We start from the raw sequence: 6064 nt of genomic DNA, 5'->3' as shown, positions 1-6064 counted from the left end.
TTAATGGTGAACTTTGGAGGTTCTTGAAGTTGGATGTAGGAGCTTAGAGTTTTCTTTTTGAGGGAATTTGATGAAATATAATATATAAATCTTTTAATATGCTTTAATATAGGGTTTGGACGGATTTTGGGTGAGGGGGAATGACCAAAACGCCCCTAAAAATCAAATAATTCTCGAATCTATCCTTTGGTGGACTGTTTTGATAGTCTGAAGTAGATCAACCATAACATTTTACTCCGATATCCAGATTGAATGAAACTAATTTCATTAGAAAGAGAACTCTTATATCTTTCCGTTGATATATAGTATCTCACCCAGATCATTGTGTACGAGGAGTTATGCTCATTTGAAATTGACCCAAAAATTCACTTTTGATAGACTGAAGTAGATCGACCATAACTTTTTGGTCTGGTAGAAAAATTGGATGAAACCAATTTCATCGGAAAGAAGACTCGCAGAGCCTTCTGTTGATATATAGTAGATCACCCAGATCATTATGTACAAGAAGTTATGATCGTTTAAATTTGGAGAAAAATACGCCAGGCCTCAGTACTTTTTCCTGCACGTTTTACTGTTCACTACTATACATGGTTTGATCGTAATGTTCATAACTCGTCGCTCGAGTGTCCGTTTTGGATGATCCACATATCGTTGGAAATATTATTCGATACTCTACGCAATGGTGGGTCATAATCTAAGACATTCCACACGAAAAATTTATAGTTTATTCTAGAAGGTAGAACCCAACACGTTTACGCACAAAATTTCAACAAAAAATTTCCCAGGGTATTACAGTTCAAAACATCTGAAATACTGATAAATAACAACATCTGATAAAAACTAAACATTGTCTAAAAACTAGTGTGAAAAGCCTCTAACTGAATTTGTCTAAAAGTGGAGTTAATGGGACAATCCCCCAACTAACTCCATCTACTGAAAATATGAAATAGTATAATATCCTTGAATAATGAGGACTCACTGCTAAATCTACTGCTACTAGCTGAACCTGAATCTACTATGCGTGATCGGGAACCTAAGCATTCGAACCTATGATATGAAACATCATAGAGTAGAAAAGTATGCGTCAGTATGTGGGAATGTACTGGTATGCTAGACGAGGTAAGGCTGAATGTAAGGGTTCATATGAATGAGGGTATAACTGACTGAATGAGAATAACTGAACATGATCGTACGTGGAGAATCTGAGAATACTGTAAATACTGAAAATACAATCTGTGCATATATATATAAACTGTAACTGAGCTTTTCTTATGCTAAGTATTGAATTTTGATCACTGACTAACTGATACTGATTGACTGTATCTGACAATCTTGATTTTGTAAAATTGAGCTGAGTTTTGAACTGAAGACTAAAACTGAGACTGAAACTGTGGGAGATAATCATCTACCGACATACCCCTCTCTAAACTGATTGGGGTCCAACCTGTAACCCCAGCTTGAAGGGTACTAATACCGTGCCACGGGTACTAATACTAGAAAATCAGGATGCCAAGCCTAACTAACGGGTAACACCTGGGAGGAGCCAAGCCTAATCTGACGGGTGACCCCTGGAAGGTAGTTAAGCCTAATCTGATGGGTGACTCCCCATCCTACGTTGGCTACACAGTTTTGGAGTACAGGGATTGCTACTAATGACTCTACCTATCTGATGGGAAAACCATCATCCCTGCTCTCGCTCGATGCTGAATCCTACTTCCAACTGAAAGACACTGAACTGAGTATACTGGACTGGACTGGACTGAGACTGAGTTTACTGAGTTTTCCTAAGTTTTGTAATTGACTAAGTTCCACTGAGTTCTGAAACGGACTGAGAGTACTGATTGTGACATAATTTATACTATTCTGTAACTGACACTGACTCTAGGTAAACACCTAAATTGTCGGGTATTAAATACCCCCAGGACTCGATAGCATGAGAAGTAAAGCAAAGCATAATCTTGAATAATATAACAATGTTAAGTTGGTCATAATTCATTCATAGAAACATTTCATCAACCACTTGTAATGAATTAACTTGTACATGAATGGGATCACATAATAACATGTCATGCCTTCACTAGTCAATTCACATAAGCATTTTATCGAACACTTGTGGGGCATAAGCTTGTACATGATTAAGATTTCATAATGACATCTCATGATTCCTCTATCTACTTTACATAGACATTTTAACAAATACTTGGGGAGCATGAGTATTTCACATGATAATGGTCATCACATAAACATCATGAATTCAATACTTAATTGCAAATTCTTAGCATGTAATTCATATAATTACCCTTAAATACTATTCTATTTTTCATGAATCTTATCACAATCATGGATTGCAAACCAAATTAACATCATAGATACATTAATCACTTTGAACATTCAAGGGTTTATCAAGATAATTAAATATTCATCACACATGTTATTTAATTTCATGAAACCTGTATTTAAATCATGAATTAGAATCCAACTAATATTATAAACATGAATTCAATCTAATTCAAACATGAAAATAATAAATACATCATTTTTGTACTTTAAAAAATGATTCTTGGACTCATGGGTGAAAGGGACCCATGAATGAACATCTAACATACCTGAGAAGAAGAGTTCTTGAAGGTTCTTTGAGAGATTCTTGAGGATTAACCTTGATTCTTGAGGCTAGGGTTTTGCTCTTTGAGAGAGAATGGCTTGCTTCTTGAGAAAATAGTGAATTAATGAGCAATTTATGCTCTTTTAGGGTTTGATTGGGTGTTTAGGTTTACTGGGGCTGAGGGTAAAAGACCTTAGTGCCCTCAAAATTAAAACTCGAAACTGACTGAAAATCCCAATTTTGTATCCTGGCATGACACGATGAAATCGCGCCAGCTCGCTGAAAACTGGACAACTGGGAACTGGAGGTTTGGCGTGATGCGGCGCCATCGCACCGACTCACTACATGGGAATTTACTTCTTGGCGCGATGCGCCATTATTGCGGAGTCACACTGGAAAGTGATAATTGGGAAAAAGGTTATTGGCGCGATGTGGTGGTATCGTGTTGTCTCACTGGAAAATGACAAATGCCACTTGGACTGCCTCCACGAAGCGCTGGAGTACCAGGTGGTACACTGTCTTACTAAAATGGCTCTATCTATTTGCCCGAGTGTCAAATTTAGGCGAATTTGGTTTCGATGGAAAGCTTATTCAATTTCCTACGCTATGAAAAGTCAAAATATTGAAAATTCCACATGTATAAAAGTGTATTCATATTTAAAAAAAGTCTTTAATATTCTAGAAATGAATTTTAAGTTAAGAAAAAGCACGAGGTGTTACACATTGACAGACCCCTCAACTTAGCACCATCTTTCACTTTGACACCTTAACTAGACCATGTTCATTTTAAACACCTCAAGTAGATATAAACTATCTTACTTTGACACTTTTTGCCCTGATTAAAAATAACCCTAGGCGCGTGTGTGTCAAACCACTCGCGTGGATTTTATAAGCCAATTATAACTTGCCTGTAACACCCCGAGTCTACACTTCGGATGCCATACAGTGCTTAGACCCCGAAGGACCACAAGATAACCCATGACTGGTACCTGCTGTGAGCATTGAATAATAATACTAAAATAATGCAGAAATTAGGCTGAAATGCCATAAGGTTCATAATCTAAATACTGATAACTATATCATCTGGTAATAATATCTGAAATCTAAATACTCTCTAAACTAGTCTAGTCTGAAAAGCCTTTAACTGAATTGTCTGAATGTAGAGTTGATGGGACAAGCCCCCAACTAACTCCAACCACTGAAATACTGAAGATACTGAAATAAAAGAATATCCTCGATATTTGAGGACTCACTACTAAATCTTTGGCTGCTATCTGAATCTATCTATGCACGGCCAGGAACCTGAGCGTCTGAACTTATGATATAAGACATCATAGCGCAAAGAGAAAGTATGCGTCAGTACGTGGAATATACTGGTATGCTAGATAAGGTAAGGCTGAATGCAGGGGTTCATATGGATGAACAGTAACTAATTGAATGATATAGAGTAACTGAATAAGAATATATGGATAACTGAAACTACTGTAAAATACTGAGTATGCAATACTATGCATATACATGTATATTATATCTGAGATTTTACTGAAGCTGAGTATTGATTTCTAATACTGAGTAACTGATATCTGAGATTATTGATAACTGATTGACTGTGTCTGACAGTCCTGATTCTATATAACTGAAATGAGTTCTGTACTGGGACTGAAACTAAAACTGTGAGAGGTAATTATCTAACCAACATACCCCTCTCTAAACTGATTGGGGTCCAACCTATAAGCCCAGCTGGAAAGGTGTCAGTACCATGCCACGAGTAAAGACAAGCTGAAAAGTCACCCTTATCTGGAAGATGCCCTGAATGAGAACGGTGGTACCTCAACTGGCATGTAAGATACCTCATCAATCCTCAACTGGCAGGTTGATGTATCAACCTACGTTGGCTACATAGTTTTGGAATGCAAGGACTGCTTCTAAGGATCACACCCTCTACTGGCAGGTGAGCCCCCATCCTTGGGTTCACTCAGTGCTGAATCCTACTCCCAACTGAAGACACTAATTATTATACTGAGGTGAACAGGACTGAGTTCCACTAAGTTCTATAACTGACTGAGTACTACTGATCATGACACTACCGAGACTATTATGTAACTACTGTAGCTCTAGTTAAATAACTAGATTTTTGGGTATTGAATACCCTCAGGACTCGATAGCATTTAAAATAAAGCATGACATGATCTTGAAAAGCATAACACTAGATACTTGTTAACAATACATTCACCTAGGCATTTTGTCAAACACTTGAGATATATGAACTTGTACAAGAAAGGGAATATATAATAACATGTCATGACTTCCCTATTCAATTCAAATCAACATTTTATCAAATCCTTGGAGAGCATAATTATCTCAGATAAAATTAGGCAACACTTGGACATCATGGATACAATACTAACTTGTAAAATTCAAAGGTTTATCAAGATAGTCACATATTCATCACGCATTCTATTCAATATCATGAAACTTGCAATTAAATCATGGATTGAAACCCAATTAATATCATGAATCATGAATACAATTAATTTCAAGGATGGAAATCATAAATGTATAAACTTGTATGTTTAAATAGGATTCTTGGACTCCATGGGCGAAAGGAAACCTAGGATGAACACCTAACATACTTGAGAAGGTTAATTCTTGAAGGTTCTTGGTGAAATTCTTGAGGATTGACCTTGATTTTTGAAGCTAGGGTTTTGCCCTCTTTGAGAGAGAATGTTTTAATCTTGAAAAAAAGTGAGTAAATAATGATATAATAGGTTATTTAGGGCATTAATCTCTTGTTTAGACTGGTTAGGGCCGTGGAAAAATACCAAATTACCCCTGGGAATACATAAAAGTTTCATCACTAGATGATCGATTTTAGGCTTCACCGCGACGCGATGGCATCGCGGTGAGCCACTAGAAACCTGGATGGAACAGTGTAAAATGGGACGACTAGGAAATTGGCTCATGGCGCGATGCGGTACCATCGTGGAGCCTCACTGAAATTTGACAACTGGGAAATAGAACAACAACACGATGCGGCCTTATCGTGGTACTTCACTGAAAAATGATAATTGCCATTTGGACCCTTAGCGCGACGCGGTGAAGTACCAGGTGGCACACTATTTTACAAAAATGGCGCTAACTCTTCGCTTGGGTATCGAATTTGGGCAAATTTTATATCGTTGGAAAGCTGACTAAATTTTCCACGCAATGGTAAGCTCTAGATTGAAAAATTCTAAGTATTTTAAAATTTTATATAGGAATACTCATATACTGAGAGTTAAAATGAGCTAGAAAAATACGGGGTATTACACTACCACGCAAGAAATCACTTTCCACATCAACCTTGAGAACTTAGGGTGATAAAATCCCCAAAAGTTTGATTTCCAACATTCAACAAAACCCGAATGAAATCTCTAGTAATTCAATTCTTTTCACTTTTGATTCGATTTTTCGTTGACTCAT

Source organism: Capsicum annuum, chromosome 1 (genome assembly GCF_002878395.1).
Source record: "Capsicum annuum cultivar UCD-10X-F1 chromosome 1, UCD10Xv1.1, whole genome shotgun sequence".
In the NCBI taxonomy this organism is placed as follows: Eukaryota; Viridiplantae; Streptophyta; class Magnoliopsida; order Solanales; family Solanaceae; genus Capsicum; species Capsicum annuum.
Note: the sequence above shows the minus strand (reverse complement) of the source record.